The 12141-nt window shown below is 45.6% G+C and overlaps 2 long non-coding RNA genes across 2 annotated transcripts; both read left to right on the forward strand.

Annotated features, from left to right (window-relative positions):
- The first annotated feature begins 1580 nt into the window (after positions 1-1580).
- LOC123519611 lies at positions 1581-3176 on the forward strand. Its single transcript, XR_006679064.1, has 3 exons — positions 1581-1820; positions 1919-2562; positions 2804-3176. It is a non-coding gene; the product is annotated as an uncharacterized LOC123519611 (long non-coding RNA).
- A 6165-nt stretch (positions 3177-9341) lies between these two features.
- Positions 9342-11938, forward strand: LOC123519633. Its single transcript, XR_006679071.1, has 2 exons — positions 9342-9833; positions 9936-11938. It is a non-coding gene; the product is annotated as an uncharacterized LOC123519633 (long non-coding RNA).
- The last annotated feature ends 203 nt before the right edge of the window (positions 11939-12141 follow it).

Genomic DNA, 12141 nt, shown 5'->3' on the forward strand with positions numbered 1-12141 from the left:
TATAACCACCATCACCACCACTCCAACAAAAACAAGAAAGAAAAAGAAAAAAAAGAGAAGCGAAAAAAAAAATAAAGAATAAGGAAGAGCCACACGAGGACGAGAGATAAAACACTTACAAACCTAATGGAAGAGGAAGGGGCGGGGAAGAGTCGAGAGGCGGGACCCGGAAGAGGAAGGAGACGAGATAACACAAACACGCGCCTCCCATCTCGTTCCGAAGGCTGCTTCCCGCCCCTATATATTATAATATGGACGGGCTGTCAAGGAGGGGAGTGACGAGGAGGCAGAGGAACAGTACTACTACAACAGCCTCTTCACCGTCTCACCACCGCCATCTATCAACGCGAGAGAGAGAGAGAGAGAGAGAGAGAGAGAGAGAGAGAGAGAGAGAGAGAGAGAGAGAGAGAGAGAGAGAGAGAGAGAGAGAGAGAGAGAGTAGACCTAATCCTAGCTTTTTTAATGAAGTAATGTAATAAAGGTAAGTGGTGTGAAAAATTCTGAGGTTTTCTTCATGTAATCTCAACACTCATACAAAAAAGGAGAAACATTAAGTATTTCCCTTCCTCTACTTCTTTCCGTGCTTCATTTCTTCCTTCTTTCCTTCATTTCCTTCCATTATTCTTTCCTTTCTTCCTTCTCTACCTTTCCTTGTCTTCTTTCTTTCTTCCTTCTCTTACTTTCCTTTCCTTCTTTTCTTCCTAGCATCCTTGTCACGCTTCCGTCTTTCCTTTCCTTCCATCATCCTTTCCTTTCCTTCTCTCCTTCCTAACATCCCTGTCACGCTTCCTTTTTCCTCCTCCATCCTTCACGCTTCCTTAATGAGATGGCACCACTGCTGGCAAATATTTCTGAGACATATTTTAATTATTTTTTCTTCTATTCTCATTAGCCGACAAGCAAGTTCCTGTCACCATTTATTTCCTATTCGCAGGTGAGAGAGAGAGAGAGAGAGAGAGAGAGAGAGAGAGAGAGAGAGAGAGAGAGAGAGAGAGAGAGAGAGAGAGAGAGAGAGAGAATAAATTAAGTAAGACGCGAAAAACACGAATAAAATTAAGTTGCGGCCTGAAGCTCCTTGCAAACCGAGTCACTGGAATAAGAATAAGTCAAAGGAAAAGTAACATAACACAACACAACACAGCAAATGAAAGCTTTAATAATCTTTTTTTCTTGAGGAGCGCCGCGGAGAAAAGAAAATGGAGACACGCAGGAAATAGACGGACAGACAGGCAGACAGACAGACAATTAGACAGACACACAGAGACAGGTGGTCCTTTCATATTTGATTCCCTCCCTCGCAAGAACTCCATAAGACTTATGTACATATGTGTGAAGACAATTAGGGGTTAGACTATCAGCTTGTTACTTTAAAGGTAACAAGGTCAGAAACTATCGGGGTACTTTGGAACTATCTTCTTTCTTATTGATGGTTGTTTTGCTTATTGATTGTCGTTTTGTTATGCTATCTCTTTGCTTCACATTTTGGATCTTCGAAGTACCGTCTCCTGCGCTGAATTCCGGCTTCCGACCTGACGCCTGGGCGACGAGACAGAGGGAAGGCAGATTCTCCTGAGCTCTGGCTGAGTCAACGCTACCTAGACTCGCCTCAGCCTTTAGAAGAATTCTCGGGCCTGGTGGTGGTTCTGCATCCACTCCCTGCTTCAATCCTGGTCACTGCTGGATAGCACTCTACCTACTCTCCACCTCTACACCCTGCGTCATTCCTCGTTTTCTCCTTGGGATTCTGTACCCGTGTGCTGCCAGGGACGGCCGTGTGTGAAGTGGATGGGCGTGGTACCAGCGCTAGAGCAGCTACCCCTGTAAGTGGCGACCAACGTCCATATAGTTCGTGTTGTAGGAGTGCTCTTATTTCAAAGTGGTGCTTTGTTATTGTGCCTGTTTTCTCCACTCTCTACAGGTCAGCCAGAGAAGGCCACATCCCTGGTTTTTAGTGGAAGGCAGTGTTTATTTTCATCTGAGTTACCTGCCTTGAGCTTCCACAAGTGGCAACCTCGCCAGGATTGTGCATTCTCGACCTTCTGTTATGGAGTATATGGAATGCTAAGTCATCGTTGGGGGAAAGGTACTGTTACCATCCCCGGCTCATTATCAAAGGCTCGGGAGTATTTTTTTTATTCCGGTTAAAGTCCTTTTGTGTTGTCAGGTGTAGAGTTTTCTCCTGACTTAAGTATTTTTTCTCTATAGCTTCCTTGGGCGTCCTTACTTCAAGGGTTATTTTCTGTGTTTTCTTGGTGTTGTGTTCATGTCTAATATCAAGGAGCTATTTTCAAGCGTTGCAACGAGACGAACGACAAAAGCAGCGTGAAGAGAAGGAAAAGGAAAGAATCTGCCCTTGCCATGTCGAATTAAAGCTGAAGCTGTCACTGCAAGGACATGGAACCGATTCAATGATCTTGCCTGGGGATTGTGGGACTATTCCTTGACCTTCTCTATCAGTCCTTAAGATGATCTGATATCCTAGTTCACGCTTTGAACGCATTGCTGCCCTGCTCAACGTTCTTCAGGACACCTACGCCATTCGACTGGGTAGTCTTCTCTCTGGTAAGTTAGCAGAAATCTACACTACCTTGGCTGATGACGTAATTTGTGACTACCTAATCTTAAATTCTCTCCTTACATGTTTCGTTCTCTCCGGATCAAACCTGGTGAGACATTTCATCTGTTTGCCACTGAACTTGGCCGGTATTTTTATAACTGGATAGACGCTTGTGACGTGATGAAGATTATCATAAACTCGGGTCTTTTGTAGTAATGGACCAGTTTCTTGCCTCTATTTCTCCAGATATAAGAACGTTCTTGAAAGAAAACTACCTGCAGACCTTGGACGACGCTGTCAAAATTTGGGCAGCTGCCCATCATGCTTACCCGAAATGCACAACCCGTAAGGTGTCACAATTGTGGGGAGCCAGGGCACATTCGACCTCGATGTCCGTAAGGTGGGTTTGTTTAGTGATCCTACAACTCGTCTCTACTTTTATTCTGGCACCATCAATAGAGCGAGAGTATCTACCATCATACATGACACTGGCTGTTCCTGTGTCATTATATCTGAAGAAGCCTTACCTGATGTAGACTTCTCCCAGTGTCCTAAAGTTCTTGTTTCTGACCAATTAGGGAGAGTGGACTCCTTCCCTCGGATACGATGCTACCTTCGCTGTCCCACTAGTCTGGACTGACGAACATAGGAGGAGCTTCCACAATCTTAAAGCAGTTCTCCAGTCTGCAGAGTGTCGTCGCCTGGTGATGTCTCTTGCCCATGAGGGTCTAATCACTAAACCGTTCTTGAATCATCACTGAACCTTTCTTAAGAGTGGGTACTGACATCGTGAGTCCCTTGTCTCCACCATCATCTGAAGGCCATCGTTACCTCATAACATCAACTGATTTTGCAACCGGATTCCCAGAAGTTGTACCTCTCCGAGAATTAACTTTTATTGCTATTGCAGAAGCCTTGTCCATGTTCTCCAGGGTTGGCATCCCTCAAGAAATACTCTCGGACCGTTGGACACAGTTCACATCACAACTGATGAGTGAGCTCCGTAAGCTTCTGGGAGTAAAACCGCTCTTCACCACACCTTACCATACAAGTGGTAACGGAAGAGTGGAAAGGTTCCACTCCACTCTGACAACATGCCTCTGGAAACTGTGCTCTGAAAAACTGTGTGACTTCCAGGATGTCTTCTCTGAAACCCCTGGATGTACATCTACCTATTTATCCAACCAGGGAGTCATCCAGCCATCTTCATCTCCTCTGCTCTCCATTTATGGTAAGGAAATCTACAGGCAGCTATCGTATGGCCATCGACTATACAGTTCTGAATGCTATCACAGTTTCCAATGCAGAACCTATCCATACCATAATTGAGAATCTCCATAGGTTTCAAGGGGGTAGGTGTTTCAGTGAGATTGATCTAACTAAAGCTTATTATCAGATTCAACTAAAGCTTATTATCGGATTCCAATCATTGATAGTGCTAAGCCACTTATTGCCTTCCCACTCACAAAGGACTAATGGAATTTTGCCATCTCACATTTGGTTAAGTTACAGCTTGTGCCACTTGCATCAGATTAATGAGGATTTAATGAGGATCGTCTTAGCAGAACTAACCGGAGTATCGTTCTACTTCGATAATATTTTCATCTATGGAACAACCTGGACAGAACACATCACTGCCCTGAAGTCCGTAGTTTGGCATCTTCGAGAACCAGGCCTCACTGCTTGAGTATCGAAGTGTCGATTTGGGTTCGGATCCATCCAGTATCTGGGCTTCATTGTGGACGGTAAGACGCTTCGTCCTCAAAATGATAAAAGTCTCTGCCATTTCTTCCTGCAGTCCTCCAAGTACCGAAAAGCTACTTCGATCCTTCTTGCTTCTTGGGTATGGTATCTTTTTATCGAGACTTTATCCCCTAGGCTTCCTCCTACACAAGTTCTCTCTGACCTTCTTCGCAAGGACGTCACCGAACCACTAGTCTGGACTGACGAACATAGGAGGAGCTTCCACAATCTTAAAGCAGTTCTCCAGTCTGCAGAGTGTCGTCGCCTGGTGATGTCTCTTGCCCATGAGGGTCTAATCACTAAGCCGTTCTTGAATCATCACTGAACCTTTCTTAAGAGTGGGTACTGACATCGTGAGTCCCTTGTCTCCACCATCATCTGAAGGCCATCGTTACCTCATAACTTTAATTGATTTTGCAACTGTTGATTTTGCAACCGGATTCCCAGAAGCCGTACCTCTCTGAGAAATAACTTTTATTGCTATTGCAGAAGCCTTATTGTTCAACTTCTCCAGGGTTGGCATCCCTCGAGAAATACTCTCGGACCGTGGGACGCAGTTCACGTCACAACTGGTGAGTGAGCTCTTTAAGCTTCTGGGAGTAAAACCGCTCTTCAACACACCCTACCATCCAAGTGGTAACGGAAGAGTGGAAAGGTTCCACTCCACTCTGAAGGCGTGCCACTGGAAACTGCTCTGAAAAACTGTGTGAGTGGCACCTTTATCTTCCTGCCACCTTGTTCGCTTTGAGGGAGATGCCAAGTGACAGGACTAGATACTCTTCTTTTGAGGTCTTTTATGGTAAGGCAGAGGACGTATTGCAGTTCTGCGGGATTTATGGGAGGATAAATCCTCGCAGATGATCGTTCTTGTTTTCAATATGTAATAGAGCTGAATGCTCCCGGATTGATGACAAAGATACCTCCTGACCAGGGACCCTCAACCTTACTGTGATGACTGCCTGGTGCCCCTTACAGTTAGGCACCTGGTGTCAAAACCCCAGTCTGACTGATCTACGACACTGCTAGATCTACCGCTGTAGCGGTAGACATACCGGTGTCTATTATATATCAAAGGTCCTTGGACCAGCGTGCCTGGCCCAAGGCCATGACGTTTTTGGAAGGAGCTGGCCTTCTCCCAAAGCTGCGAATTCTATTTTATGTCTTTTAATTTTTTATTTAGTTTTATTGTAGTTTGTTTTTTAGTTAACCTCTGCTGTTGCGGCGACTACATTTAAATCCATCCATCCTGGATTGCTGCCGAGAATTTTAACATCAGTGCTGCTCTGTATAGATAGAGCATACTTTGACTTAAAACAGGATCGAAAGTTCAAACCTGAAGATGAAGTCCTGGTGCTCCTGCCTGCCACTACCAACAAGCTCCTGATGCCCTGGGCTGGCCCATATACCGTACTTGAAAACCGAACCAGCTGTAACTACCTAATCGATGAAAACGGTAAGTATTGGTTATACCATGCAAATCTTCTCAAGCGCTACTTTCGTCGTGCTCATATTAAACGAGTAACTGTGTTGGATGAACCTTCTCCCTTTGATACAGAGGCTGATACCAACTTGAACTTCTCACCTCTTGAGGAAGGAGTTACAGAACGTCCAGATCTGCTTCCGGTATCGCCTGACGGCCGCGAAGATGTTGAGGAGATGGACACTCCTAGTTCTCCTTAGCTTGAAAGTACATTGACGGTTTCGCAAAAGAATGACTTAATTTCTCTTCTTTTGACTTCAGGATGTCTTCTCTGAAACCCCTGGATGTACATCTACCTTCTTATCCACCAGGGAGTCATCCAGCCATCTTCATCTCCTCATTGCTTCCAAAATCTTAAAGCAGTTCTCCAGTCTGCACCCACCTTAAGGCTATTGGGATTCCACTCGTCCTTTCGTGCCACGAACGGACGCTTCAAAGCACGGGCTAGGAGCAGTCCTGCTTCAATATGTGGACGGCTGGCCTCGCCCAGTTACGTACGCCAGTCGAAAACTTCGGGATTGAGAGAGAAGATTTTCCACCATTGAAAAGGAGTGCCTTGAGGTCTGTTTTGGTATTCAACACTTTGATTATTACCTTTGAGGGAAGGAGTTTTAGAAGTGGATCATAAAGCCTTAGTCTACATTTACAGATTTAGAGGTGCAAATGATAGGTTGCTAAGATGGGCACTAAAGCTACAAGATTATAGGTTTCGTGTAATACACATCCTGGAAAAAATATTGCTGGGGCTGATTTTCTGTTCAGTGTAGTGCTTTAGTTTCTTATAGATTTCCGTGTAGTACACCTTCCTGGGGAAAAATAATGTTGGGGCTGATATTCTCAGGTGTTCAGTGTAGTGCTTTAGTTCGTCGTCTTCTATTCTTTCTGTGTATCAAGGCTTGTTGGGGGAGGTATGTGAAGACAACTAGGGGTTAAACTATCAGCTTGTTACTTTAAAGGTAACTTACTTTAAAGGTAACAAGGCCAGAAACTATCGGGATACTTTAAAACTATCTTTTGTTTTGCTTATCGATGGTCATTTTGTTATGCTATCTCTTTCACATTTCGGATGTTCGAGGTACCGTCCTTTGTGCTGAATTCCGGCTTCGACCTGACGCCTGGGTTACGAGACGGACGGAAGGGAGATTCTCCTGAGCTCTGGTTGAGTTAACACTACCTAGACTTGCCTCTGCCTTCAGAAGTATTCTCCCGTGAGGCCCTGTTCACCGCTCGCTTTGGGGGACCTGAGGCAGTCTTCTGGCCGCCCTGTTTAGCCAGCCTGAGTCCAGACCAGCCTTTGGATGAACCAGCCTGAGTCCAGACCAGCCTTTGGATGAACCACCATATTACTCGGGCTTGCTGGTGGTTCTGCATACACCCCCTGCTTCAATCCTGGTCACTGCTGGATACCGCTCTACTTACTCTCCACCCCTACACCCTGCACCATTCCTCGTCCTTTCCTTGGGATCCTGTACCTGTGTGCTGCCAGGGACGGCCGTGTGTGAAGTAGGTAGGTGTGGTTGGAGAAGGAGTGCTCTCCTTTCATTAAAGGAAAGCGGACATGCCCTTGCCATGTCTGAATTAAACCTGAAGCTGTCACTGCAAGAACAAGGAACAAACAGATTCAGTGATCTTGCCTGGGGATTGTGGGACTATTCCTCGACCTTCTCTACCAGATGATCTGACATCCTACGTCACACGTTTTGAACGCATTGCTGCCCTGCTCAACGTTCTTAAGGACAACTATGCCATTCGACTGGGTGGTCTTCTCTCTGGTAAGCTAGCAGAAATCTACACTACCTTGGCTGATGACGTAATTTGTGGCTACCTAAGCTTAAGTCCTCTCCTTAGAAACTTGTCAGTCCGCTGAGCACTATCGCCACATGTTTCGTTCTCTCTGGATCAAACCTGGTGAGACATTCCAGTAGCTTGCCACTCAACTTGGCCGCTATTTTGATAACTGGATAGACACTTGTGATGTGGGGGAAGATTATCATAAACTCAGGTCTTTTATAATAATAAACCAGTTTCTTGCCTCTATTTCACCAGATATAAGAACTTTCTTGAAAGAAAACGACGTGCAGACCTTGGACGACGCTGTCAAACGTGCAGATATTTGGGCACCTCCAGATGTAAGAACTTTCTTGAAAGAAAGCGACGTGCAGACCTTGGACGACGCTGTCAAACGTGCAGATATTTGGGCAGCTGCCCATCATGCTTACCTGAAACAAACACCCCCAGCTGGACGTAAGAAGCTGTCGTCACCTACATCTCCAACTACTACCAACCAAGCTTCTTGCTGATCTCCTCCACCGGCCAGGAAGTCTTCCACACCCCGTAAGGTGTCACAATTGTGGGGAACCAGGACACATTCGACCTCGATGTCCCCAAAATCCAGTTTTGTTTAAGACTGGTAGCACTCCTCAACCAGAGACACGTAAGGTGGGTTTGTTTAGTGATCCTACTACTCATCTCTACTTTTCTTTTGGCACCATGAATAGAGCAAGAGTATCTACCATCATACGTGACACTGGCTGTTCCTGTGTCATTGTATCTGAGGAAGCCTTACCTGATGTAGACGTCTCCCAGTGTCCTAAAGTTCTTGTTTCTGACTATTCCCTCAGATATGATGCTACCTTCGCTGTCCCTTCTACGAAGGTTATGTTGATGCTGTTCGTGCTCCAATGAAGTTCTGCAGTGTTCTGGTCGGTAATGTGGAAGGAGTGAGCACACCGTTCGAGAACATGAAAAAGGCTTGTCTGCCTCGGCATTCTTCACCTGGTCCTGAGAAGGTTCAAGCAGTTGAAACCCGGAGCCGCGGGGCACGAAGAATTCATCCCCTTGTTCTACCAGAACTCCAACCTATTAACATTACTCCGCGGGAATTTTCTCGCCTGCGAATTTATGTTGCTCCCTTCAGGCTCTCCGTCGTAAGGCATCAACTGGTTTAGAAGAGGTAACTCGCAGTGGTTCGAAGTTTTCCTACGAGTTTTCTGATGAACTACTGGCATCCCTCGAGAAATACTCTCGGACTGTGGGACGCAGCTCACGTCACAACTGATGAGTGAGCTCCGTAAGCTTCTGGGAGTAAAACCGCTCTTCACCACGCCTTACCATCCAATTGGTAACGGACGAGTCGAAAGGTTCCACTCCACTCGGAAGGCGTGCCTCTGGAAACTGTGCTCTGAAAAATCTGCGTGAGTGGCACCTTTATCTTCCTGGCACCTTGTTCGCTGTGAGGGAGATGCCAAGTGACAGGACTGGATACTCTTCTTTTCAGCTTCTTTATGGTAAGGCAGTTAGAGGACCTCTTGCAGTTCTGCGGGATTTATGGGAGAATAAATCCCTCGCAGATGATCGTTCTTGTTTTCAATATGTAATAGAGCTGAAAGACAAATTAGCTGAATGTTCCTAGGTTGATGACAAAGGTATCTCCTGACCAGGGACCCTCAATCTTACTGTGATGACTGCCTGGTGCCCTTACGGTTGCACCTGCCCCAGTTCTGATCTACGACACCTCTAGTTAGGCATATACCGTGTCTATTATATATCAAAGGTCCCCAGTCTGATCTACGACACCGCTACCTCTACCGCTGTCGCGGTAGAGATACCTGTGTCTGTTATATATCAAAGGTCCTTCATGCCTGGCCCAAGGCCATGACGTTTTTAGGTTTTTGAGAGAAGCTGGCCTTCTCCCAAACCTGCGGATTTTATTGTTTTCTAATGTTTTATTTAATTCTATTGTAGTTTTTTTTTTTAGTATAATTTTATTGTAGTTTTGTTTTTTATCTGCGGCGCCATATGACCTCTGCTGTTGCGCGTTGCGGCGACTCCATTTATATCCATCCATCCTGGATTGCTGCCAGGAATGCTAACATCAGTGCTACTTGTATAGAGCATACTTTGACTTGAAATCACAGGATCGAAAGTTCAAACCTGAAGATGAAGTCCTGGTGCTCCTGCCTGACACTACCAACAAGCTCCTGATGGCCTAGGCTGGCCCATATACCGTACTTGAAAACAGAACCAGCTGTAACTACCTAATTGATGAAAACGGTAAGCATAAGTTATACCATGTAAATCTTCTCAAGTGCTACTTTCGTCGTGCTCATATTAATCGAGTAACTGTGTTGGATTAACCTTCTCTCTTTGATGCAGAGGCTGATACCAACTTGGACTTCTCACCTCTTGAGGAAGGAGTTACAGAACCTCCAGATCTGTTTCCGGTATCGCCTGACGGCCGTGAAGGTGTAGAGGAGATGGACACTCCTAGTTCTCCTGAGCTTGATAGTACATTGACGGTTTCGCAAGAGAATGACTTGATTTGTCTTCTTTCTGACTTCCAGGATGTCTTCTCTGAAACCCCTGGATGTACATCTGCCTACTTATCCACCAGGGAGTCATGCAGTCATCTTCATCTCCTCATTGCTCCCCAGTTGTTATAGTAAGGAAATATACAGGCAGCTATCGTATGGCCATCGACTATTGAGTTCTGAATGCTATCACAGTTTTCAATGTAGAACCTATCAATACCATAATTGAAGATCTCCATAAGTTTCAAGGGAGTAAGTATTTCAGTGAGATTGATCTAACTAAAGCCTATTATCAGATTCCAATCATTGATAGTACTAAGCCACTTATTGCTTTTCCCACTCACAAAGGACTATGGAATTTTGCCTGATAGTGCTAAGCCACTTATTGCCAGCTCCTATTTAGTTTAATTACAGCTTGTGCCACCTACATCAGATTAATGAGGATTCTCTTAGCAGGACTAACCAGAGTATCGTTCTACTTCGGTAATATTTTCATCTATGGAACAACCTGGATAGAACACATCACAAGCCCTCAAGTCCGTACTTTGGCGTCTTCGAGAACACGGACTGCTTCACTGTTCAAGTATCGAAGTGTCGATTCTGGTTCGAATCCATCCAGTATCTGGGCTTCACTGTAGACGGTAAGACGCTTCGTCCTCAAAATGATAGTCTGCCATTTCTTCCTGCAGTCCTCCAAGTACCGAAAAGGTACTTCGATCCTTCTTGGGAATTTATTTTTTATGGAGACTTTATCCCCTAGGCTTCCTCCATATAAGTTGTCTGTCTGACCTTCTCCGCAAGGGCGTCACCGAACCACTAGTCTGGACTGACGAACATCGGAGGAGCTTCAAAATCTATCAGGATTCCACTCGTCCTTTCGTGCTACGAACGGACGCTTCAAAGCACGGGCTAGGAGTAGTCCTGCTTCAATATGTGGACGGCTGGCCTCACCCAGTTACGTAGCCAGTCGAAAACTTCGAGATCGAGAGAAGATTTTCCACCATTGAAAAGGAGTGCCTTGACGTCTGTTTTGGTATTCAACACTTTGATTATTACCTTAGAGGGAAGGAGTTTATTTTAGAAGTGTAGTGTTTTAGTTCGTTATAGATTTTGTGTAGTACACATTCCTGGGAAAAATAATGTTGGGGCTGATATTCTCCAGAGTGTTCAGTGTAGTGCTTTACTTAGTTGTCTTTGTATCAAGGCTTGTTGGGGGAGGTATGTGAAGACAACTAGGGGTTAAACTATCAGCTTGTTACTTTAAAGGTAACAAGGCCAGAAACTATTGGGATACTTTAGAACTATCTTGTTTCTTATTGATGGTTGTCTTGCTTATTGATGGTCGTTGTTATGCTATCTCTTCGCTTAACATTTCCGGTGTTCGAGGTACTGTCTCCTGCGCTGAATTCCGGCTTCCGATCTGACGCCTGGGTTACGAGACGGAGGAAAGGGAGATTCTCCTGAGCTCTGGCTGAGTCAACACTACCTAGACACCCCTCTGCCTTCAGAAGTATTTTCCCATGAAGCCCTGCTCACCGCTTGCTTTGGGGGACCTGAGCCAGTCTCCTGGCAGCCGTGTTTAGCCAGTCTGAGTCCAGACCAGCCTTTGGATGAACCACCATATTACTCGGGCCTGCTGGTGGTTCTGCATTCGCTCCCTGCTTCAATCCTGGTCACCGCTGGATACCGCTCTACCTACTCTCCACCCCTACACCCTGCTCCATTCCTCGTCCTCTCCTCGGGATCCTGTACCCGTGTGCTGCCAGGGACGGCCGTGTGTGAAGTGGATGGGCGTGGTACCAGCGTTAGAGCAGCTACCTCTTCTTTCATTAAAGTGGTGCTTTGTTATTGTGCCTGTGTTTTCTCCACTCTCTGCGGCTCTGGTAGAGAAGGCCACATCCCAGTGTTTATTTCCATCTCTTCTATTACCTGCCTCAAGCTTCCACAATATGCATAAGAAATTTGACTCTGCGCCAAAACCAAGCATACGAGGAAAGAGGAGAGCAATAATAACATCCTCATATATTTCAGTGCCGATAAAAGTGATGGCA

The sequence above is a fragment of the Portunus trituberculatus genome, chromosome 45, assembly GCF_017591435.1.
Source record: "Portunus trituberculatus isolate SZX2019 chromosome 45, ASM1759143v1, whole genome shotgun sequence".
Lineage (NCBI taxonomy): Eukaryota > Metazoa > Arthropoda > Malacostraca > Decapoda > Portunidae > Portunus > Portunus trituberculatus.